General features: G+C 44.0%; 8 non-coding genes across 8 annotated transcripts; all 8 read left to right on the top strand.

Moving 5' to 3' along the window:
* The first annotated feature begins 985 nt into the window (after positions 1-985).
* On the top strand, positions 986-1,058 carry trnav-cac (transfer RNA valine (anticodon CAC)). Its single transcript has one exon. It is a non-coding gene; the product is annotated as a tRNA-Val (tRNA).
* A 3,407-nt stretch (positions 1,059-4,465) lies between these two features.
* On the top strand, positions 4,466-4,538 carry trnav-cac (transfer RNA valine (anticodon CAC)). Its single transcript has one exon. It is a non-coding gene; the product is annotated as a tRNA-Val (tRNA).
* A 3,408-nt stretch (positions 4,539-7,946) lies between these two features.
* Positions 7,947-8,019, top strand: trnav-cac (transfer RNA valine (anticodon CAC)). Its single transcript has one exon. It is a non-coding gene; the product is annotated as a tRNA-Val (tRNA).
* A 3,406-nt stretch (positions 8,020-11,425) lies between these two features.
* On the top strand, positions 11,426-11,498 carry trnav-cac (transfer RNA valine (anticodon CAC)). The gene has a single exon. It is a non-coding gene; the product is annotated as a tRNA-Val (tRNA).
* Positions 11,499-14,905: 3,407 nt separating this feature from the next.
* trnav-cac (transfer RNA valine (anticodon CAC)) lies at positions 14,906-14,978 on the top strand. The gene has a single exon. It is a non-coding gene; the product is annotated as a tRNA-Val (tRNA).
* Positions 14,979-18,384: 3,406 nt separating this feature from the next.
* On the top strand, positions 18,385-18,457 carry trnav-cac (transfer RNA valine (anticodon CAC)). The gene has a single exon. It is a non-coding gene; the product is annotated as a tRNA-Val (tRNA).
* A 3,406-nt stretch (positions 18,458-21,863) lies between these two features.
* On the top strand, positions 21,864-21,936 carry trnav-cac (transfer RNA valine (anticodon CAC)). Its single transcript has one exon. It is a non-coding gene; the product is annotated as a tRNA-Val (tRNA).
* A 3,407-nt stretch (positions 21,937-25,343) lies between these two features.
* Positions 25,344-25,416, top strand: trnav-cac (transfer RNA valine (anticodon CAC)). Its single transcript has one exon. It is a non-coding gene; the product is annotated as a tRNA-Val (tRNA).
* Positions 25,417-25,643: the final 227 nt, after the last annotated feature.

Here is a 25,643-nt window from a genome sequence, read left to right as displayed (position 1 = left end):
GATATTATTATAATCCTACTGAAAGCCTAAACCTGGAACAAATACTGTGTTACATGGATTGCAACGTTTCGAGGGCTGTGCAGCTAAGGTGAGGAAGACAGGAATGATGTGTTTGATGATTGCGTGGAATGCATTGCAAACTTGGGTTACGTTGCTTGATTTCATTCTACACCTTGAAATTCAGAAAGAAGTGAGGCACCAGGTGGAAACCAACAGCTCTCTCTGTGGAAGAGGGGACATGGCTTCCTAATCTAACCATTTGAACTCTGCAAACATTCTGCTGGATCTGAACTGCCCTGTATACCAAGGCCAATTTGTATACTATATAGATTGGCATGCCCAGACTATGCAGAGGACTCCAGGTGGGGTCCAACCAGGACATTATATAGCTGCAGTGAAGCTTCGCCCCCATTATATAACTGCCTCTGTTACGCATTCTACTGCGAGGGTAATCACATTGTATGTAGCAACTCAGCAAAATAAGGACTCATTTGATCAAAATAAAGAGTTTAAAAACACAAATATGTGTCAGTGCAATCAGTAAATAATGAGAAATGAAATCCAGAAGTTGGCAAGAATCCCAAGTGGATGTCTTGGTGTGGTTGGGGAAGGGAATCTTTGTCAATGATGGCACACTGTGCATTAACACTGCAGCAGCTGCTGCACCTCTTACAAACTTAGTTTCTTAAGGGAGAGTTTTAAAAAAAGGGAATTGGATAATTGCATGAAAGGAGAGGCAAAGAAAAGCAGAGCTAAGGAAGTGGGCCCAAGTGGCAAGTCTTTGAAAAAACTGGCAATGGTACGATGGCCTGAATGGACTGGCGATGTGTTGTGCACTGCTGATCGTCCATGGCTGGGTCAATGCCTCTGTAGCCTTACGAAATGTCACAGTGGAATTGCATTTCAATGAAACAAGCACCACAAATCGATTAAGACTGTATAGTTTAACAATACTTGCAGCTTCCTCAGCGCTGTAACGTGTTGAGTTTCTGTAGTGTAGTGGTGATCACGTTTGCCTCACACGCAAAAGGTCCCCAGTTCGAAACTGGGCAGAAGCATTTTCAAAACGAACCCCAACTTCTTCGCAAGAAATATGCAATCATTGACATTCCCCATGAACACAACACAATTTCTCAAAGCCCTCTTTCTCTTGCACATTGTGTGCACAATGCCTTGTACTCGCTCCTCTTTCTAGTCCTGATGCTGCAGAAAGTTCCGCAAAAGCGAGCAGTGACACTTTATTTGGCTCAGATGAGAATAGAAACCTGCAACACGAGCTTGCTCAGTAACAGCGAATCTTAGTCTCATTTCAGACGAGGCAAAAGCACATCAGCAATTCACTTTCACCAGCTCCACAGTCATTGAGACAGGGGCACGCTGCAATATTTTGACCCGCACTGTCCAATTACTCGCTGTCAGCAGCAAGAGGCGTCTGCTGCCTCAATCAACAGGTTACTGGCCATCTCGGGGAGGTAAAATAGCACAACCCGGGCCAAATCTCCCCAGAAACCAAGCACCGGCTCAGCAAAACGTAGGCACATGATATCCGGGTCAATGAACCTCCGAGCAGCTCTGACAGAACAGCCAAGTGACTGAAACTTTCTTTGAGTTGCAATGATGAATCTCCGGTGGAAACAAGTTGGGGGAAATTGCTCCTCCTGAACATTTCTTCTTGGGTAAAAGGGGCAAAAATCCTTTTCAATTTAACCACTGCTGCAGCAGATTCTTGGTGTCTTAAGCACCTTGATAACCCAGCTCTTAACATGCAGCCGCAATTATGACAAGGGGTAAAGGTTCATGACACGCAGAGGGGAAAAAGTTATTTAAGTTATGACAGTCGCTCACAGATTTATTAGCGTTTTGTTCAGTCAGTAACAGAGACATACCTGGATTTATTGATGCAGATTAACATAACTATTCAGCGTCACGCAGAGCCGCTAGGAGTACTTTGCCTCCCTGAAAGACGGACACAGCTGAGTCTGTAACTGAAGCTAAGGAAACAGGCAGACCTGCCAAATTATCATTTTATTTTGTTCTTCATTCGGCAAGTAACAGGAACACTAACAAGGTGGCGTTGAAAATGAGATGCACTGCGGCTCCGCTCAATATCAAAGCGCTCCTTCATATTGAACCGAGGAAGAATATACATGAATAAAAGCAAAATACTGTGGATGCTGGAAATCTGAAATAAAAACAAGAAATTCTGGAAATATTCAGCACGACTGGCAGCATCTGTGGAGACAGAAGCAGAGTTAACATTTCGGCTCAGTGACCCTTCTTCAGAACTGGCAAATATTAGAAATGTCAAAGGTTAGAAGCAAGTAAAGCGGGGGTGGAGCAAGAGATAACAAAGGAGAAGGTGTAGATTGGACAAGGCCACAGAATAGCTGACCAGAAGGTCATGGAGCAAAGGCAAACAATATGTTAATGGTGTGTTGAAAGACAAAGCATTAGTACAGAGAGGACTGTTAATGGACTGAAAATTGAACAGCAGCAAGTACAAACAGGAAAAAAAAAACAGTGGGTAAGCAAACTGAACAAACTAAGATGAAATAAAATAAACATACAAAAAAATGTAAAAAATGTAAAAATGAAAAATAACAAAAAATGAAAGTAAAATGGGGGCCCCGTCATGCTCTGGAATTATTGAACTCAATATTCAGTCCGGCACGCTCTCGTGTGCAGTGGTTCACACCGCAGCCTCACAGCTCCAGCGACCCGCTTTCAATTCTGGGCACTGCCTGCGTGGTGTTTGCAAGTTCTCCCTGTGTCTGCGTGGGATTCCTCTGGGTGCTCCGGTTTCCTCCCACATGCCAAAGACTGGCTGCTTGACAGGTTAATTGGCCATTATAAATTGCCCCTCGTATAGGGAGGTGGTAGGGAAATATAGGGAAGGTGGGGATGTGGTAGGAATATGGAATTCGTGTCGGATTAGTATAAATGGGTGGTCGATGGTCAGCACAGACTCGGTGGGCCGAAGGGCCTGTTTCACTGCTGTATCACCAAACTAAACTAATCGGTCAACGGGATGCTGTTTTTCGAGCTTGTATTGATGTTCACTGGAACACTGAGGCAATCCCAGGATAGAGATGTGAGCATGAGAGCAGTGGGCAGTCTTGAAATGGCAAGCAACCGGAAGCTCAGGGTCCTGCTTGCGGACTGAGCCGACGTATTCCGCAAAGCGGTCACCCAGTCTGCGTTTGGTCTCCCCAATAAACATGAATATACATGAATTGGATTTAGGCGCCAGGATGTTGCAAAACAAGAAGAAAGAAAAGCACAAATGCCATTAACTCTGACTTTGCAAATGATTCACTGAAAAATTCTTTCATTTGCTGGAAAAGATGACTATTGTGCATCTGAAAATGGGCACCATGGAATTGTGTTGCATACTGACCTGTTTTCCTATATTTGCCTGTCATCTATGCAATTCAATTTGTGTTGGATATTGCTGAGAATCTCATTTCAAGATGAGGGCACAGATATTATTATAATCCTACTGAAAGCCTAAACCTGGAACAAATACTGTGTTACATGGATTGCAACGTTTCGAGGGCTGTGCAGCTAAGGTGAGGAAGACAGGAATGATGTGTTTGATGATTGCGTGGAATGCATTGCAAACTTGGGTTACGTTGCTTGATTTCATTCTACACCTTGAAATTCAGAAACAAGTGAGGCACCAGGTGGAAACCAACAGCTGTCTCTGTGGAAGAGGGGACATGGCTTCCTAATCTAACCATTTGAACTCTGCAAACATTCTGCTGGATCTGAACTGCCCTGTATACCAAGGCCAATTTGTATACTATATAAATTGGCATGCCCAGACTATGCAGAGGACTCCAGGTGGGGTCCAACCAGGACATTATATAGCTGCAGTGAAGCTTCGCCCCCATTATATAACTGCCTCTGTTACGCATTCTACTGCGAGGGTAATCACATTGTATGTAGCAACTCAGCAAAATAAGGACTCATTTGATCAAAATAAAGAGTTAAAAACACAAATATGTGTCAGTGCAATCAGTAAATAATGAGAAATGAAATCCAGAAGTTGGCAAGAATCCCAAGTGGATGTCTTGGTGTGGTTGGGGAAGGGAATCTTTGTCAATGATGGCACACTGTGCATTAACACTGCAGCAGCTGCTGCACCTGTTACAAACTTAGTTTCTTAAGGGAGAGTTTTAAAAAAAGGGAATTGGATAATTGCATGAAAGGAGAGGCAAACAAAAGCAGAGCGAAGGAAGTGGGCCCAAATGGCAAGTCTTTCATAAAACTGCCATGGTACGATGGCCTGAATGGACTGGCGATGTGTTGTGCACTGCTGATCGGCCATGGCTGGGTCAATACCTCTGCAGCCTTGCGAAATGTCACAGTGGAATTGCCTTTCAATGAAACAAGCACCACAAATCGATTAAGACTGTATAGTTTAACAATACTTGCAGCTTCCTCAGCGCTGTGAGTGTGTTGAGTTTCTGTAGTGTAGTGGTGATCACGTTTGCTTCACACGCAAACGGTCTCGAGTTCGAAACTGGGCAGAAACATTTTCAAAACCAACCCAAACTTATTCGCAAGAAATATGCAATCATTGACATTCCCCATGAACACAACACAATTTCTCAAAGCCCTCTTTCTCTTGCACATTGTGTGCACAATGCCTTGCACTCGCTCCTTTTTCTAGTCCTGATGCTGCAGAAAGTTCCTCAAAACCGAGCAGTGACACTTTATTTGGCTCAGATTAGAATAGAAACCTGCAACACGAGCTTGCGAAGTAACAGCGAATCTTAGTCTCATTTCAGACGAGGTAAAAGCACATCAGCAATTCACTTTCACCAGCTCCACAGTCGTTGAGACAGGGGCACGCTGCAATATTTTGACCCGCACTGTCCAATTACTCGCTGTCAGCAGCAAGAGGCGTCTGCTGCCTCAATCAACAGGTTACTGGCCATCTCGGGGAGGTAAAATAGCACAACCCGGGCCAAATCTCCCAAGAAACCAAGCACCGGCTCAGCAAAACGGAGGCACATGATATCCGGGTCACTGAACCTCCGAGCAGCTCTGACAGAACAGCCAAGTGACTGAAACTTTCTTTGAGTTGCAATGATGAATCTCCGGTGGAAACAAGTTGGGGGAAATTGCTCCTCCTGAACATTTCTTCTTGGGTAAAAGGGGCAAAAATCCTTTTCAATTTAACCACTGCTGCAGCAGATTCTTGGTGTCTTAAGCACCTTGATAACCCAGCTCTTAACATGCAGCCGCAATTATGACAAGGGGTAAAGGTTCATGACACGCAGAGGGGAAAAAGTTATTTAAGTTATGACAGTCGCTCACAGATTTATTAGCGTTTTGTTCAGTCAGTAACAGAGACATACCTGGATTTATTGATGCAGATTAACATAACTATTCAGCGTCACGCAGAGCCGCCAGGAGTACTTTGCCTCCCTTAAAGACGGACACAGCTGAGTCTGTAACTGAAGCTAAGGAAACAGGCAGACCTGCCAAATTATCATTTTATTTTGTTCTTCATTCGGCAAGTAACAGGAACACTAACAAGGTGGCGTTGAAAATGAGATGCACTGCGGCTCCGCTCAATATCAAAGCGCTCCTTCATATTGAACCGAGGAAGAATATACATGAATAAAAGCAAAATACTGTGGATGCTGGAAATCTGAAATAAAAACAAGAAATTCTGGAAATATTCAGCACGACTGGCAGCATCTGTGGAGACAGAAGCAGAGTTAACATTTCGGCTCAGTGACCCTTCTTCAGAACTGGCAAATATTAGAAATGTCAAAGGTTAGAAGCAAGTAAAGCGGGGGTGGAGCAAGAGATAACAAAGGAGAAGGTGTCGATTGGACAAGGCCACAGAATAGCTGACCAGAAGGTCATGGAGCAAAGGCAAACAATATGTTAATGGTGTGTTGAAAGACAAAGCATTAGTACAGAGAGGACTGTTAATGGACTGAAAATTGAACAGCAGCAAGTACAAACAGGAAAAAAAAACAGTGGGTAAGCAAACTGAACAAACTAAGATGAAATAAAATAAACATACAAAAAAATGTAAAAAATGTAAAAATGAAAAATAACAAAAAATGAAAGTAAAATGGGGGCCCCGTCATGCTCTGGAATTATTGAACTCAATATTCAGTCGGGCACGCTCTCGTGTGCAGTGGTTCACACCGCAGCCTCACAGCTCCAGCGACCCGCTTTCAATTCTGGGCACTGCCTGCGTGGTGTTTGCAAGTTCTCCCTGTGTCTGCGTGGGATTCCTCTGGGTGCTCCGGTTTCCTCCCACATGCCAAAGACTGGCTGCTTGATAGGTTAATTGGCCATTATATATTGCCCCTCGTATAGGGAGGTGGCAGGGAAATATAGGGAAGGTGGGGATGTGGTAGGAATATGGAATTCGTGTCGGATTAGTATAAATGGGTGGTCGATGGTCAGCACAGACTCGGTGGGCCGATGGGCCTGTTTCACTGCTGTATCACCAAACTAAACTAATCGGTCAACGGGATGCTGTTTTTCGAGCTTGTGTTGATGTTCACTGGAACACTGAGGCAATCCCAGGATAGAGATGTGAGCATGAGAGCAGTGGGCAGTCTTGAAATGGCAAGCAACCGGAAGCTCAGGGTCCTGCTTGCGGACTGAGCCGACGTATTCCGCAAAGCGGTCACCCAGTCTGCGTTTGGTCTCCCCAATAAACATGAATATACATGAATTGGATTTAGGCGCCAGGATGTTGCAAAACAAGAAGAAAGAAAAGCACAAATGCCATTAACTCTGACTTTGCAAATGATTCACTGAAAAATTCTTTCATTTGCTGGAAAAGATGACTATTGTGCATCTGAAAATGGGCACCATGGAATTGTGTTGCATACTGACCTGTTTGCCTATATTTGCCTGTCATCTATGCAATTCAATTTGTGTTGGATATTGCTGAGAATCTCATTTCAAGATGAGGGCACAGATATTATTATAATCCTACTGAAAGCCTAAACCTGGAACAAATACTGTGTTACATGGATTGCAACGTCTCGAGGGCTGTGCAGCTAAGGTGAGGAAGACAGGAATGATGTGTTTGATGATTGCGTGGAATGCATTGCAAACTTGGGTTACGTTGCTTGATTTCATTCTACACCTTGAAATTCAGAAACAAGTGAGGCACCAGGTGGAAACCAACAGCTGTCTCTGTGGAAGAGGGGACATGGCTTCCTAATCTAACCATTTGAACTCTGCAAACATTCTGCTGGATCTGAACTGCCCTGTATACCAAGGCCAATTTGTATACTATATAAATTGGCATGCCCAGACTATGCAGAGGACTCCAGGTGGGGTCCAACCAGGACATTATATAGCTGCAGTGAAGCTTCGCCCCCATTAGAAAACTGCCTCTGTTACGCATTCTGCTGCGAGGGTAATCACATTGTTTGTAGCAGCTCAGCAAAATAAGGACTCATTTGATCAAAATAAAGAGTTTAAAAACACAAATATGTGTCAGTGCAATCAGTAAATAATGAGAAATGAAATCCAGAACTTGGCAAGAATCCCAAGTGGATGTCTTGGTGTGGTTGGGGAAGGGAATCTTTGTCAATGATGGCACACTGTGCATTAACACTGCAGCAGCTGCTGCACCTCTTACAAACTTAGTTTCTTAAGGGAGAGTTTTAAAAAAAGGGAATTGGATAATTGCATGAAAGGAGAGGCAAAGAAAAGCAGAGCTAAGGAAGTGGGCCCAAGTGGCAAGTCTTTGAAAAAACTGGCAATGGTATGATGGCCTGAAAGGACTGGCGATGTGTTGTGCACTGCTGATCGTCCATGGCTGGGTCAATACCTCTGCAGCCTTGCGAAATGTCACAGTGGAATTGCATTTCAATGAAACAAGCACCACAAATCGATTAAGACTGTATAGTTTAACAATACTTGCAGCTTCCTCAGCGCTGTAAGTGTGTTGAGTTTCTGTAGTGTAGTGGTGATCACGTTTGCCTCACACGCAAAAGGTCCCCAGTTCGAAACTGGGCAGTAAAATTTTCAAAACGAACCCAAACTTCTTCGCAAGAAATATGCAATCATTGACATTCCCCATGAACACAACACAACTTCTCAAAGCCCTCTTTCTCTTGCACATTGTGTGCACAATGCCTTGCACTCGCTCCTCTTTCTAGTCCTGATGCTGCAGAAAGTTCCGCAAAACCGAGCAGTGACACTTTATTTGGCTCAGATGAGAATAGAAACCTGCAACACGAGCTTGCTAAGAAACAGCGAATCTTAGTCTCATTTCAGACGAGGCAAAAGCACATCAGCAATTCACTTTCACCAGCTCCACAGTCGTTGAGACAGGGGCACGCTGCAATATTTTGACCCGCACTGTCCAATTACTCGCTGTCAGCAGCAAGTGGCGTCTGCTGCCTCAATCAACAGGTTACTGGCCATCTCGGGGAGGTAAAATAGCACAACCCGGGCCAAATCTCCCCATCAACCAAGCACCGGCTCAGCAAAACGTAGGCACATGATATCCGGGTCACTGAACCTCCGAGCAGCTCTGACAGAACAGCCAAGTGACTGAAACTTTCTTTGAGTTGCAATGATGAATCTCCGGTGGAAACAAGTTGGGGGAAATTGCTCCTCCTGAACATTTCTTCTTGGGTAAAAGGGGCAAAAATCCTTTTCAATTTAACCACTGCTGCAGCAGATTCTTGGTGTCTTAAGCACCTTGATAACCCAGCTCTTAACATGCAGCCGCAATTATGACAAGGGGTAAAGGTTCATGACACGCAGAGGGGAAAAAGTTATTTAAGTTATGACAGTCGCTCACAGATTTATTAGCGTTTTGTTCAGTCAGTAACAGAGACATACCTGGATTTATTGATGCAGATTAACATAACTATTCAGCGTCACGCAGAGCCGCTAGGAGTACTTTGCCTCCCTTAAAGACGGACACAGCTGATTCTGTAACTGAAGCGAAGGAAACAGGCAGACCTGCCAAATTATCATTTTATTTTGTTCTTCATTCGGCAAGTAACAGGAACACTAACAAGGTGGCGTTGAAAATGAGATGCACTGCGGCTCCGCTCAATATCAAAGCGCTCCTTCATATTGAACCGAGGAAGAATATACATGAATAAAAGCAAAATACTGTGGATGCTGGAAATCTGAAATAAAAACAAGAAATTCTGGAAATACTCAGCACGACTGGCAGCATCTGTGGAGACAGAAGCAGAGTTAACATTTCGGCTCAGTGACCCTTCTTCAGAACTGGCAAATATTAGAAATGTCAAAGGTTAGAAGCAAGTAAAGCGGGGGTGGAGCAAGAGATAACAAAGGAGAAGGTGTAGATTGGACAAGGCCACAGAATAGCTGACCAGAAGGTCATGGAGCAAAGGCAAACAATATGTTAATGGTGTGTTGAAAGACAAAGCATTAGTACAGAGAGGACTGTTAATGGACTGAAAATTGAACAGCAGCAAGTACAAACAGGAAAAAAAACAGTGGGTAAGCAAACTGAACAAACTAAGATGAAATAAAATAAACATACAAAAAAATGTAAAAAATGTAAAAATGAAAAATAACAAAAAATGAAAGTAAAATGGGGGCCCCGTCATGCTCTGGAATTATTGAACTCAATATTCAGTCGGGCACGCTCTCGTGTGCAGTGGTTCACACCGCAGCCTCACAGCTCCAGCGACCCGCTTTCAATTCTGGGCACTGCCTGCGTGGTGTTTGCAAGTTCTCCCTGTGTCTGCGTGGGATTCCTCTGGGTGCTCCGGTTTCCTCCCACATGCCAAAGACTGGCTGCTTGATAGGTTAATTGGCCATTATAAATTGCCCCTCGTACAGGGAGGTGGTGGGGAAATATAGGGAAGGTGGGGATGTGGTAGGAATATGGAATTCGTGTCGGATTAGTATAAATGGGTGGTCGATGGTCAGCACAGACTCGGTGGGCCGAAGGGCCTGTTTCACTGCTGTATCACCAAACTAAACTAATCGGTCAACGGGATGCTGTTTTTCGAGCTTGTGTTGATGTTCACTGGAACACTGAGGCAATCCCAGGATAGAGATGTGAGCATGAGAGCAGTGGGCAGTCTTGAAATGGCAAGCAACCGGAAGCTCAGGGTCCTGCTTGCGGACTGAGCCGACGTATTCCGCAAAGCAGTCACCCAGTCTGCGTTTGGTCTCCCCAATAAACATGAATATACATGAATTGGATTTAGGCGCCAGTATGTTGCAAAACAAGAAGAAAGAAAAGCACAAATGCCATTAACTCTGACTTTGCAAATGATTCACTGAAAAATTCTTTCATTTGCTGGAAAAGATGACTATTGTGCATCTGAAAATGGGCACCATGGAATTGTGTTGCATACTGACCTGTTTTCCTATATTTGCCTGTCATCTATGCAATTCAATTTGTGTTGGATATTGCTGAGAATCTCATTTCAAGATGAGGGCACAGATATTATTATAATACGGCTGAAAGCCTAAACCTGGAACAAATACTGTGTTACATGGATTGCAACGTTTCGAGGGCTGTGCAGCTAAGGTGAGGAAGACAGGAATGATGTGTTTGATGATTGCGTGGAATGCATTGCAAACTTGGGTTACGTTGCTTGATTTCATTCTACACCTTGAAATTCAGAAACAAGTGAGGCACCAGGTGGAAACCAACAGCTGTCTCTGTGGAAGAGGGGACATGGCTTCCTAATCTAACCATTTGAACTCTGCAAACATTCTGCTGGATCTGAACTGCCCTGTATACCAAGGCCAATTTGTATACTATATAAATTGGCATGCCCAGACTATGCAGAGGACTCCAGGTGGGGTCCAACCAGGACATTATATAGCTGCAGTGAAGCTTCGCCCCCATTATATAACTGCCTCTGTTACGCATTCTACTGCGAGGGTAATCACATTGTATGTAGCATCTCAGCAAAATAAGGACTCATTTGATCAAAATAAAGAGTTTAAAAACACAAATATGTGTCAGTGCAATCAGTAAATAATGAGAAATGAAATCCAGAAGTTGGCAAGAATCCCAAGTGGATGTCTTGGTGTGGTTGGGGAAGGGAATCTTTGTCAATGATGGCACACTGTGCATTAACACTGCAGCAGCTGCTGCGCCTCTTGCAAACTTAGTTTCTTAAGGGAGAGTTTTAAAAAAAGGGAATTGGATAATTGCATGAAAGGAGAGGCAAACAAAAGCAGAGCTAAGGAAGTGGGCCCAAATGGCAATCTTTGAAGAAACTGGCAATGGTACGATGGCCTGAATGGACTGGCGATGTGTTGTGCACTGCTGATCGTCCATGGCTGGGTCAATACCTCTGCAGCCTTGCGAAATGTCACAGTGGAATTGCATTTCAATGAAACAAGCACCACAAATCGATTAAGACTGTATTGTTTAACAATACTTGCAGCTTCCTCAACGCTGCAAGTGTGTTGAGTTTCTGTAGTGTAGTGGTGATCACGTTTGCCTCACACGCAAAAGGTCCCCAGTTCGAAACTGGGCAGGAACATTTTCAAAACCAACCCAGACTGCTTCACAAGAAATATGCAATCATTGACATTCCCCATGAACACAACACAATTTCTCAAAGCCCTCTTTCTCTTGCACATTGTGTGCACAATGCCTTGCACTCGCTCCTTTTTCTAGTCCTGATGCTGCAGAAAGTTCCTCAAAACCGAGCAGTGACACTTTATTTGGCTCAGATTAGAATAGAAACCTGCAACACGAGCTTGCTAAGTAACAGCGAATCTTAGTCTCATTTCAGACGAGGCAAAAGCACATCAGCAATTCACTTTCACCAGCTCCACAGTCGTTGAGACAGGGGCACGCTGCAATATTTTGACCCGCACTGTCCAATTACTCGCTGTCAGCAGCAAGTGGCGTCTGCTGCCTCAATCAACAGGTTACTGGCCATCTCGGGGAGGTAAAATAGCACAACCAGGGCCAAATCTCCCCATCAACCAAGCACCAGCTCAGCAAAACGTAGGCACATGATATCCGGGTCACTGAACCTCCGAGCAGCTCTGACAGAACAGCCAAGTGACTGAAACTTTCTTTGAGTTGCAATGATGAATCTCCGGTGGAAACAAGTTGGCGGAAATTGCTCCTCCTGAACATTACTTCTTGGGTAAAAGGGGCAAAAATCCTTTTCAATTTCACCACTGCTGCAGCAGATTCTTGGTGTCTTAAGCACCTTGATAACCCAGCTCTTAACATGCAGCCGCAATTATGACAAGGGGTAAAGGTTCATGACACGCAGAGGGGAAAAAGTTATTTAAGTTATGACAGTCGCTCACAGATTTATTAGCGTTTTGTTCAGTCAGTAACAGAGACATACCTGGATTTATTGATGCAGATTAACATAACTATTCAGCGTCACGCAGAGCCGCTAGGAGTACTTTGCCTCCCTTAAAGACGGACACAGCTGATTCTGTAACTGAAGCGAAGGAAACAGGCAGACCTGCCAAATTATCATTTTATTTTGTTCTTCATTCGGCAAGTAACAGGAACACTAACAAGGTGGCGTTGAAAATGAGATGCACTGCGGCTCCGCTCAATATCAAAGCGCTCCTTCATATTGAACCGAGGAAGAATATACATGAATAAAAGCAAAATACTGTGGATGCTGGAAATCTGAAATAAAAACAAGAAATTCTGGAAATACTCAGCACGACTGGCAGCATCTGTGGAGACAGAAGCAGAGTTAACATTTCGGCTCAGTGACCCTTCTTCTGAACTGGCAAATATTAGAAATGTCAAAGGTTAGAAGCAAGTAAAGCGGGGGTGGAGCAAGAGATAACAAAGGAGAAGGTGTAGATTGGACAAGGCCACAGAATAGCTGACCAGAAGGTCATGGAGCAAAGGCAAACAATATGTTAATGGTGTGTTGAAAGACAAAGCATTAGTACAGAGAGGACTGTTAATGGACTGAAAATTGAACAGCAGCAAGTACAGACAGGAAAAAAAACAGTGGGTAAGCAAACTGAACAAACTAAGATGAAATAAAATAAACATACAAAAAAATGTAAAAAATGTAAAAATGAAAAATAACAAAAAATGAAAGTAAAATGGGGGCCCCGTCATGCTCTGGAATTATTGAACTCAATATTCAGTCGGGCACGCTCTCGTGTGCAGTGGTTCACACCGCAGCCTCACAGCTCCAGCGACCCGCTTTCAATTCTGGGCACTGCCTGCGTGGTGTTTGCAAGTTCTCCCTGTGTCTGCGTGGGATTCCTCTGGGTGCTCCGGTTTCCTCCCACATGCCAAAGACTGGCTGCTTGATAGGTTAATTGGCCATTATAAATTGCCCCTCGTATAGAGAGGTGGTGGGGAAATATAGGGAAGGTGGTGATGTGGTAGGAATATGGAATTCGTGTCGGATTAGTATAAATGGGTGGTCGATGGTCAGAACAGACTCGGTGGGCCGAAGGGCCTGTTTCACTGCTGTATCACCAAACTAAACTAATCGGTCAACGGGATGCTGTTTTTCGAGCTTGTGTTGATGTTCACTGGAACACTGAGGCAATCCCAGGATAGAGATGTGAGCATGAGAGCAGTGGGCAGTCTTGAAATGGCAAGCAACCGGAAGCTCAGGGTCCTGCTTGCGGACTGAGCCGACGTATTCCGCAAAGCGGTCACCCAGTCTGCGTTTGGTCTCCCCAATAAACATGAATATACATGAATTGGATTTAGGCGCCAGTATGTTGCAAAACAAGAAGAAAGAAAAGCACAAATGCCATTAACTCTGACTTTGCAAATGATTCACTGAAAAATTCTTTCATTTGCTGGAAAAGATGACTATTGTGCATCTGAAAATGGGCACCATGGAATTGTGTTGCATACTGACCTGTTTTCCTATATTTGCCTGTCATCTATGCAATTCAATTTGTGTTGGATATTGCTGAGAATCTCATTTCAAGATGAGGGCACAGATATTATTATAATACGGCTGAAAGCCTAAACCTGGAACAAATACTGTGTTACATGGATTGCAACGTTTCGAGGGCTGTGCAGCTAAGGTGAGGAAGACAGGAATGATGTGTTTGATGATTGCATGGAATGCATTGCAAACTTGGGTTACGTTGCTTGATTTCATTCTACACCTTGAAATTCAGAAACAAGTGAGGCACCAGGTGGAAACCAACAGCTGTCTCTGTGGAAGAGGGGACATGGCTTCCTTATCTAACCATTTGAACTCTGCAAACATTCTGCTGGATCTGAACTGCCCTGTATACCAATGCCAATTTGTATACTATATAAATTGGCATGCCCAGACTATGCAGAGGACTCCAAGTGGGGTCCAACCAGGACATTATATAGCTGCAGTGAAGCTTCGCCCCCATTATATAACTGCCTCTGTTACGCATTCTACTGCGAGGGTAATCACATTGTATGTAGCATCTCAGCAAAATAAGGACTCATTTGATCAAAATAAAGAGTTTAAAAACACAAATATGTGTCAGTGCAATCAGTAAATAATGAGAAATGAAATCCAGAACTTGGCAAGAATCCCAAGTGGATGTCTTGGTGTGGTTGGGGAAGGGAATCTTTGTCAATGATGGCACACTGTGCATTAACACTGCAGCAGCTGCTGCACCTCTTACAAACTTAGTTTCTTAAGGGAGAGTTTTAAAAAAAGGGAATTGGATAATTGCATGAAAGGAGAGGCAAAGAAAAGCAGAGCTAAGGAAGTGGGCCCAAGTGGCAAGTCTTTGAAAAAACTGGCAATGGTATGATGGCCTGAAAGGACTGGCGATGTGTTGTGCACTGCTGATCGTCCATGGCTGGGTCAATACCTCTGCAGCCTTGCGAAATGTCACAGTGGAATTGCATTTCAATGAAACAAGCACCACAAATCGATTAAGACTGTATAGTTTAACAATACTTGCAGCTTCCTCAGCGCTGTAAGTGTGTTGAGTTTCTGTAGTGTAGTGGTGATCACGTTTGCCTCACACGCAAAAGGTCCCCAGTTCGAAACTGGGCAGTAAAATTTTCAAAACGAACCCAAACTTCTTCGCAAGAAATATGCAATCATTGACATTCCCCATGAACACAACACAACTTCTCAAAGCCCTCTTTCTCTTGCACATTGTGTGCACAATGCCTTGCACTCGCTCCTCTTTCTAGTCCTGATGCTGCAGAAAGTTCCGCAAAACCGAGCAGTGACACTTTATTTGGCTCAGATGAGAATAGAAACCTGCAACACGAGCTTGCTAAGAAACAGCGAATCTTAGTCTCATTTCAGACGAGGCAAAAGCACATCAGCAATTCACTTTCACCAGCTCCACAGTCGTTGAGACAGGGGCACGCTGCAATATTTTGACCCGCACTGTCCAATTACTCGCTGTCAGCAGCAAGTGGCGTCTGCTGCCTCAATCAACAGGTTACTGGCCATCTCGGGGAGGTAAAATAGCACAACCCGGGCCAAATCTCCCCATCAACCAAGCACCGGCTCAGCAAAACGTAGGCACATGATATCCGGGTCACTGAACCTCCGAGCAGCTCTGACAGAACAGCCAAGTGACTGAAACTTTCTTTGAGTTGCAATGATGAATCTCCGGTGGAAACAAGTTGGGGGAAATTGCTCCTCCTGAACATTTCTTCTTGGGTAAAAGGGGCAAAAATCCTTTTCAATTTAACCACTGCTGCAGCAGATTCTTGGTGTCTTAAGCACCTTGATAACCCAGCTCTTAACATGCAGCCGCAATTATGACAAGGGGTAAAGGTTCATGACACGCAGAGGGGAAAAAGTTATTTAAGTTATGACAGTCGCTCACAGATTTATTAGCGTTTTGTTCAGTCAGTAACAGAGACATACCTGGATTTATTGATGCAGATTAACATAACTATTCAGCGTCACGCAGAGCCGCTAGGAGTACTTTGCCTCCCTTAAAGACGGACACAGCTGATTCTGTAACTGAAGCGAAGGAAACAGGCAGACCTGCCAAATTATCATTTTATTTTGTTCTTCATTCGGCAAGTAACAGGAACACTAACAAGGTGGCGTTGAAAATGAGATGCACTGCGGCTCCGCTCAATATCAAAGCGCTCCTTCATATTGAACCGAGGAAGAATATACATGAATAAAAGCAAAATACTGTGGATGCTGGAAATCTGAAATAAAAACAAGAAATTCTGGAAATACTCAGCACGACTGGCAGCATCTGTGGAGACAGAAGCAGAGTTAACATTTCGGCTCAGTGACCCTTCTTCAGAACTGGCAAATATTAGAAATGTCAAAGGTTAGAAGCAAGTAAAGCGGGGGTGGAGCAAGAGATAACAAAGGAGAAGGTGTAGATTGGACAAGGCCACAGAATAGCTGACCAGAAGGTCATGGAGCAAAGGCAAACAATATGTTAATGGTGTGTTGAAAGACAAAGCATTAGTACAGAGAGGACTGTTAATGGACTGAAAATTGAACAGCAGCAAGTACAAACAGGAAAAAAAACAGTGGGTAAGCAAACTGAACAAACTAAGATGAAATAAAATAAACATACAAAAAAATGTAAAAAATGTAAAAATGAAAAATAACAAAAAATGAAAGTAAAATGGGGGCCCCGTCATGCTCTGGAATTATTGAACTCAATATTCAGTCGGGCACGCTCTCGTGTGCAGTGGTTCACACCGCAGCCTCACAGCTCCAGCGACCCGCTTTCAATTCTGGGCACTGCCTGCGTGGTGTTTGCAAGTTCTCCCTGTGTCTGCGTGGGATTCCTCTGGGTGCTCCGGTTTCCTCCCACATGCCAAAGACTGGCTGCTTGATAGGTTAATTGGCCATTATAAATTGCCCCTCGTACAGGGAGGTGGTGGGGAAATATAGGGAAGGTGGGGATGTGGTAGGAATATGGAATTCGTGTCGGATTAGTATAAATGGGTGGTCGATGGTCAGCACAGACTCGGTGGGCCGAAGGGCCTGTTTCACTGCTGTATCACCAAACTAAACTAATCGGTCAACGGGATGCTGTTTTTCGAGCTTGTGTTGATGTTCACTGGAACACTGAGGCAATCCCAGGATAGAGATGTGAGCATGAGAGCAGTGGGCAGTCTTGAAATGGCAAGCAACCGGAAGCTCAGGGTCCTGCTTGCGGACTGAGCCGACGTATTCCGCAAAGCAGTCACCCAGTCTGCGTTTGGTCTCCCCAATAAACATGAATATACATGAATTGGATTTAGGCGCCAGTATGTTGCAAAACAAGAAGAAAGAAAAGCACAAATGCCATTAACTCTGACTTTGCAAATGATTCACTGAAAAATTCTTTCATTTGCTGGAAAAGATGACTATTGTGCATCTGAAAATGGGCACCATGGAATTGTGTTGCATACTGACCTGTTTTCCTATATTTGCCTGTCATCTATGCAATTCAATTTGTGTTGGATATTGCTGAGAATCTCATTTCAAGATGAGGGCACAGATATTATTATAATACGGCTGAAAGCCTAAACCTGGAACAAATACTGTGTTACATGGATTGCAACGTTTCGAGGGCTGTGCAGCTAAGGTGAGGAAGACAGGAATGATGTGTTTGATGATTGCGTGGAATGCATTGCAAACTTGGGTTACGTTGCTTGATTTCATTCTACACCTTGAAATTCAGAAACAAGTGAGGCACCAGGTGGAAACCAACAGCTGTCTCTGTGGAAGAGGGGACATGGCTTCCTAATCTAACCATTTGAACTCTGCAAACATTCTGCTGGATCTGAACTGCCCTGTATACCAAGGCCAATTTGTATACTATATAAATTGGCATGCCCAGACTATGCAGAGGACTCCAGGTGGGGTCCAACCAGGACATTATATAGCTGCAGTGAAGCTTCGCCCCCATTATATAACTGCCTCTGTTACGCATTCTACTGCGAGGGTAATCACATTGTATGTAGCATCTCAGCAAAATAAGGACTCATTTGATCAAAATAAAGAGTTTAAAAACACAAATATGTGTCAGTGCAATCAGTAAATAATGAGAAATGAAATCCAGAAGTTGGCAAGAATCCCAAGTGGATGTCTTGGTGTGGTTGGGGAAGGGAATCTTTGTCAATGATGGCACACTGTGCATTAACACTGCAGCAGCTGCTGCGCCTCTTGCAAACTTAGTTTCTTAAGGGAGAGTTTTAAAAAAAGGGAATTGGATAATTGCATGAAAGGAGAGGCAAACAAAAGCAGAGCTAAGGAAGTGGGCCCAAATGGCAATCTTTGAAGAAACTGGCAATGGTACGATGGCCTGAATGGACTGGCGATGTGTTGTGCACTGCTGATCGTCCATGGCTGGGTCAATACCTCTGCAGCCTTGCGAAATGTCACAGTGGAATTGCATTTCAATGAAACAAGCACCACAAATCGATTAAGACTGTATTGTTTAACAATACTTGCAGCTTCCTCAACGCTGCAAGTGTGTTGAGTTTCTGTAGTGTAGTGGTGATCACGTTTGCCTCACACGCAAAAGGTCCCCAGTTCGAAACTGGGCAGGAACATTTTCAAAACCAACCCAGACTGCTTCACAAGAAATATGCAATCATTGACATTCCCCATGAACACAACACAATTTCTCAAAGCCCTCTTTCTCTTGCACATTGTGTGCACAATGCCTTGCACTCGCTCCTTTTTCTAGTCCTGATGCTGCAGAAAGTTCCTCAAAACCGAGCAGTGACACTTTATTTGGCTCAGATTAGAATAGAAACCTGCAACACGAGCTTGCTAAGTAACAGCGAATCTTAGTCTCATTTCAGACGAGGCAAAAGCACATCAGCAATTCACTTTCACCAGCTCCACAGTCGTTGAGACAGGGGCACGCTGCAATATTTTGACCCGCACTGTCCAATTACTCGCTGTCAGCAGCAAGTGGCGTCTGCTGCCTCAATCAACAGGTTACTGGCCATCTCGGGGAGGTAAAATAGCACAACCAGGGCCAAATCTCCCCATCAACCAAGCACCAGCTCAGCAAAACGTAGGCACATGATATCCGGGTCACTGAACCTCCGAGCAGCTCTGACAGAACAGCCAAGTGACTGAAACTTTCTTTGAGTTGCAATGATGAATCTCCGGTGGAAACAAGTTGGCGGAAATTGCTCCTCCTGAACATTACTTCTTGGGTAAAAGGGGCAAAAATCCTTTTCAATTTCACCACTGCTGCAGCAGATTCTTGGTGTCTTAAGCACCTTGATAACCCAGCTCTTAACATGCAGCCGCAATTATGACAAGGGGTAAAGGTTCATGACACGCAGAGGGGAAAAAGTTATTTAAGTTATGACAGTCGCTCACAGATTTATTAGCGTTTTGTTCAGTCAGTAACAGAGACATACCTGGATTTATTGATGCAGATTAACATAACTATTCAGCGTCACGCAGAGCCGCTAGGAGTACTTTGCCTCCCTTAAAGACGGACACAGCTGATTCTGTAACTGAAGCGAAGGAAACAGGCAGACCTGCCAAATTATCATTTTATTTTGTTCTTCATTCGGCAAGTAACAGGAACACTAACAAGGTGGCGTTGAAAATGAGATGCACTGCGGCTCCGCTCAATATCAAAGCGCTCCTTCATATTGAACCGAGGAAGAATATACATGAATAAAAGCAAAATACTGTGGATGCTGGAAATCTGAAATAAAAACAAGAAATTCTGGAAATACTCAGCACGACTGGCAGCATCTGTGGAGACAGAAGCAGAGTTAACATTTCGGCTCAGTGACCCTTCTTCTGAACTGGCAAATATTAGAAATGTCAAAGGTTAGAAGCAAGTAAAGCGGGGGTGGAGCAAGAGATAACAAAGGAGAAGGTGTAGATTGGACAAGGCCACAGAATAGCTGACCAGAAGGTCATGGAGCAAAGGCAAACAATATGTTAATGGTGTGTTGAAAGACAAAGCATTAGTACAGAGAGGACTGTTAATGGACTGAAAATTGAACAGCAGCAAGTACAGACAGGAAAAAAAACAGTGGGTAAGCAAACTGAACAAACTAAGATGAAATAAAATAAACATACAAAAAAATGTAAAAAATGTAAAAATGAAAAATAACAAAAAATGAAAGTAAAATGGGGGCCCCGTCATGCTCTGGAATTATTGAACTCAATATTCAGTCGGGCACGCTCTCGTGTGCAGTGGTTCACACCGCAGCCTCACAGCTCCAGCGACCCGCTTTCAATTCTGGGCACTGCCTGCGTGGTGTTTGCAAGTTCTCCCTGTGTCTGCGTGGGATTCCTCTGGGTGCTCCGGTTTCCTCCCACATGCCAAAGACTGGCTGCTTGATAGGTTAATTGGCCATTATAAATTGCCCCTCGTATAGAGAGGTGGTGGGGAAATATAGGGAAGGTGGTGATGTGGTAGGAATATGGAATTCGTGTCGGATTAGTATAAATGGGTGGTCGATGGTCAGAACAGACTCGGTGGGCCGAAGGGCCTGTTTCACTGCTGTATCACCAAACTAAACTAATCGGTCAACGGGATGCTGTTTTTCGAGCTTGTGTTGATGTTCACTGGAACACTGAGGCAATCCCAGGATAGAGATGTGAGCATGAGAGCAGTGGGCAGTCTTGAAATGGCAAGCAACCGGAAGCTCAGGGTCCTGCTTGCGGACTGAGCCGACGTATTCCGCAAAGCGGTCACCCAGTCTGCGTTTGGTCTCCCCAATAAACATGAATATACATGAATTGGATTTAGGCGCCAGTATGTTGCAAAACAAGAAGAAAGAAAAGCACAAATGCCATTAACTCTGACTTTGCAAATGATTCACTGAAAAATTCTTTCATTTGCTGGAAAAGATGACTATTGTGCATCTGAAAATGGGCACCATGGAATTGTGTTGCATACTGACCTGTTTTCCTATATTTGCCTGTCATCTATGCAATTCAATTTGTGTTGGATATTGCTGAGAATCTCATTTCAAGATGAGGGCACAGATATTATTATAATACGGCTGAAAGCCTAAACCTGGAACAAATACTGTGTTACATGGATTGCAACGTTTCGAGGGCTGTGCAGCTAAGGTGAGGAAGACAGGAATGATGTGTTTGATGATTGCATGGAATGCATTGCAAACTTGGGTTACGTTGCTTGATTTCATTCTACACCTTGAAATTCAGAAACAAGTGAGGCACCAGGTGGAAACCAACAGCTGTCTCTGTGGAAGAGGGGACATGGCTTCCTTATCTAACCATTTGAACTCTGCAAACATTCTGCTGGATCTGAACTGCCCTGTATACCAAGGCCAATTTGTATACTATATAAATTGGCATGCCCAGACTATGCAGAGGACTCCAGGTGGGGTCCAACCAGGACATTATATAGCTGCAGTGAAGCTTCGCCCCCATTATATAACTGCCTCTGTTACGCATTCTACTGCGAGGGTAATCACATTGTATGTAGCATCTCAGCAAAATAAGGACTCATTTGATCAAAATAAAGAGTTTAAAAACACAAATATGTGTCAGTGCAATCAGTATATAATGAGAAATGAAATCCAGAACTTGGCAAGAATCCCAAGTGGATGTCTTGGTGTGGTTGGGGAAGGGAATCTTTGTCAATGATGGCACACTGTGCATTAACACTGCAGCAGCTGCTGCACCTCTTACAAACTTAGTTTCTTAAGGGAGAGTTTTAAAAAAAGGGAATTGGATAATTGCATGAAAGGAGAGGCAAACAAAAGCAGAGCTAAGGAAGTGGGCCCAAATGGCAAGTCTTTCATAAAACTGCCATGGTACGATGGCCTGAATGGACTGGCGATGTGTTGTGCACTGCTGATCGTCCATGGCTGGGTCAATACCTCTGCAGCCTTGCGAAATGTCACAGTGGAATTGCATTTCAATGAAACAAGCACCACAAATCGATTAAGACTGTATAGTTTAACAATACTTGCAGCTTCCTCAGCGCTGTAAGTGTGTTGAGTTTCTGTAGTGTAGTGGTGATCACGTTTGTCTCACACGCAAAAAGTCCCCAGTTCGAAACTGGGCAGAAACATTTTCAAAACGAACCCAAACTTCTTCGCAAGAAAAATGCAATCATTGACATTCCCCATGAACACAACACAATTTCTCAAAGCCCTCTTTGTCTTGCACATTGTGTGCACAATGCCTTGCACTCGCTCCTTTTCCTAGTCCTGATGCTGCAAAAAGTTCCTCAAAACCGAGCAGTGACACTTTCTTTGGCTCAGATTAGAATAGAAACCTGCAACACGAGCTTGCGAAGTAACAGCGAATCTTAGTCTCATTTCAGACGAGGCAAAAGCACATCAGCAATTCACTTTCACCAGCTCCACAGTCGTTGAGACAGGGGCACGCTGCAATATTTTGACCCGCACTGTCCAATTACTCGCTGTCTGCAGCAAGAGGCGTCTGCTGCCTCAATCAACAGGTTACTGGCCATCTCGGGGAGGTAAAATAGCACAACCCGGGCCAAATCTCCCCAGAAACCAAGCACCGGCTCAGCAAAACGTAGGCACATGATATCCGGGTCACTGAACCTCCGAGCAGCTCTGACAGAACAGCCAAGTGACTGAAACTTTCTTTGACTTGCAATGATGAATCTCCGGTGGAAACAAGTTGGGGGAAATTGCTCCTCCTGAACATTTCTTCTTGGGTAAAAGGGGCAAAAATCCTTTTCAATTTCACCACTGCTGCAGCAGATTCTTGGTGTCTTAAGCACCTTGATAACCCAGCTGTTAACATGCAGCCTCAATTATGACAAGGGGTAAAGGTTCATGACACGCAGAGGGGAAAAAGTTATTTAAGTTATGACAGTCGCTCACAGATTTATTAGCGTATTGTTCAGTCAGTAACAGAGACATACCTGGATTTATTGATGCAGATTAACATAACTATTCAGCGTCAAGCAGAGCCACCAGGAGTACTTTGCCTCCCTCAAAGACGGACACAGCTGATTCTGTAACTGAAGCTAAGGAAACAGGCAGACCTGCCAAATTATCATTTTATTTTGTTCTTCATTCGGCAAGTAACAGGAACACTAACAAGGTGGTGTTGAAAATGAGATGCACTGCGGCTCCGCTCAATATCAAAGCGCTTCTTCATATTGAACCGAGGAAGAATATACATGAATAAAAGCAAAATACTGTGGATGCTGTAAATCTGAAATAAAAACAAGAAATTCTGGAAATACTCAGCACGACTGGCAGCATCTGTGGAGACAGAAGCAGAGTTAACATTTCGGCTCAGTGACCCTTCTTCAGAACTGGCAAATATTAGAAATGTCAAAGGTTAGAAGCAAGTAAAGCGGGGGTGGAGCAAGAGATAACAAAGGAGAAGGTGTAGATTGGACAAGGCCACAGAATAGCTGACCAGAAGGTCATGGAGCAAAGGCAAACAATATGTTAATGGTGTGTTGAAAGACAAAGCATTAGTACAGAGAGGACTGTTAATGGACTGAAAATCGAACAGCAGCAAGTACAAACAGGAAAAAAAAACAGTGGGTAAGCAAACTGAACAAACTAAGATGAAATAAAATAAACATACAAAAAAATGTAAAAAATGTAAAAATGAAAAATAACAAAAAATGAAAGTAAAATGGGGGCCCCGTCATGCTCTGGAATTATTGAACTCAATATTCAGTCGGGCACGCTCTCGTGTGCAGTGGTTCACACCGCAGCCTCACAGCTCCAGCGACACGCTTTCAATTCTGGGCACTGCCTGCGTGGTGTTTGCAAGTTCTCCCTGTGTCTGCGTGGGATTCCTCTGGGTGCTCCGGTTTCCTCCCACATGCCAAAGACTGGCTGCTTGATAGGTTAATTGGCCATTATAAATTGCCCCTCGTATAGGGAGGTGGTAGGGAAATATAGGGAAGGTGGGGATGTGGTAGGAATATGGAATTCGTGTCGGATTAGTATAAATGGGTGGTCGATGGTCAGCACAGACTCGGTGGGCCGAAGGGCCTGTTTCACTGCTGTATCACCAAACTAAACTAATCGGTCAACGGGATGCTGTTTTTCGAGCTTGTGTTGATGTTCACTGGAACACTGAGGCAATCCCAGGATCGAGATGTGAGCATGAGAGCAGTGGGCAGTCTTGAAATGGCAAGCAACCGGAAGCTCAGGGTCCTGCTTGCGGACTGAGCCGACGTATTCCGCAAAGCGGTCACCCAGTCTGCGTTTGGTCTCCCCAACAAACATGAATATACATGAATTGGATTTAGGCGCCAGTATGTTGCAAAACAAGAAGAAAGAAAAGCACAAATGCCATTAACTCTGACTTTGCAAATGATTCACTGAAAAATTCTTTCATTTGCTGGAAAAGATGACTATTGTGCATCTGAAAATGGGCACCATGGAATTGTGTTGCATACTGACCTGTTTTCCTATATTTGCCTGTCATCTATGCAATTCAATTTGTGTTGGATATTGCTGAGAATCTCATTTCAAGATGAGGGCACAGATATTATTATAATACGGCTGAAAGCCTAAACCTGGAACAAATACTGTGTTACATGGATTGCAACGTTTCGAGGGCTGTGCAGCTAAGGTGAGGAAGACAGGAATGATGTGTTTGATGATTGCGTGGAATGCATTGCAAACTTGGGTTACGTTGCTTGATTTCATTCTACACCTTGAAATTCAGAAACAAGTGAGGCACCAGGTGGAAACCAACAGCTGCCTCTGTGGAAGAGGGGACATGGCTTCCTAATCTAACCATTTGAACTCTGCAAACATTCTGCTGGATCTGAACTGCCCTGTATACCAAGGCCAATTTGTATACTATATAAATTGGCATGCCCAGACTATGCAGAGGACTCCAGGTGGGGTCCAACCAGGACATTATATAGCTGCAGTGAAGCTTCGCCCCCATTATATAACTGCCTCTGTTACGCATTCTACTGCGAGGGTAATCACATTGTATGTAGCATCTCAGCAAAATAAGGACTCATTTGATCAAAATAAAGAGTTTAAAAACACAAATATGTGTCAGTGCAATCAGTAAATAATGAGAAATGAAATCCAGAAGTTGGCAAGAATCCCAAGTGGATGTCTTGGTGTGGTTGGGGAAGGGAATCTTTGTCAATGATGGCACACTGTGCATTAACACTGCAGCAGCTGCTGCACCTCTTACAAACTTAGTTTCTTAAGGGAGAGTTTTAAAAAAAGGGAATCGGATAATTGCATGAAAGGAGAGGCAAACAAAAGCAGAGCTAAGGAAGTGGGCCCAAATGGCAAGTCTTTCATAAAACTGCCATGGTACGATGGCCTGAATGGACTGGCGATGTGTTGTGCACTGCTGATCGTCCATGGCTGGGTCAATACCTCTGCAGCCTTGCGAAATGTCACAGTGGAATTGCATTTCAATGAAACAAGCACCACAAATCGATTAAGACTGTATAGTTTAACATTACTTGCAGCTTCCTCAGCGCTGAAAAAGTGTTGAGTTTCTGTAGTGTAGTGGTGATCACGTTTGCCTCACACACAAAAGGTCCACAGTTCGAAACTGGGCAGAAACATTTTCAAAACGAACCCAAACAAGAAAAATGCAATCATTGACATTCCCCATGAACACAACACAATTTCTCAAAGCCCTCTTTCTCTTGCACATTGTGTGCACAATGCCTTGCACTCGCTCCTTTTCCTAGTCCTGATGCTGCAGAAAGTTCCTCAAAACCGAGCAGTGACACTTTATTTGGCTCAGATTAGAATAGAAACCTGCAACACGAGCTTGCGAAGTAACAGC

The sequence above is a fragment of the Heterodontus francisci genome, chromosome 22 (assembly GCF_036365525.1).
Source record: "Heterodontus francisci isolate sHetFra1 chromosome 22, sHetFra1.hap1, whole genome shotgun sequence".
In the NCBI taxonomy this organism is placed as follows: domain Eukaryota; kingdom Metazoa; phylum Chordata; class Chondrichthyes; order Heterodontiformes; family Heterodontidae; genus Heterodontus; species Heterodontus francisci.
This window is presented reverse-complemented; position numbering and strand designations above follow the sequence as displayed.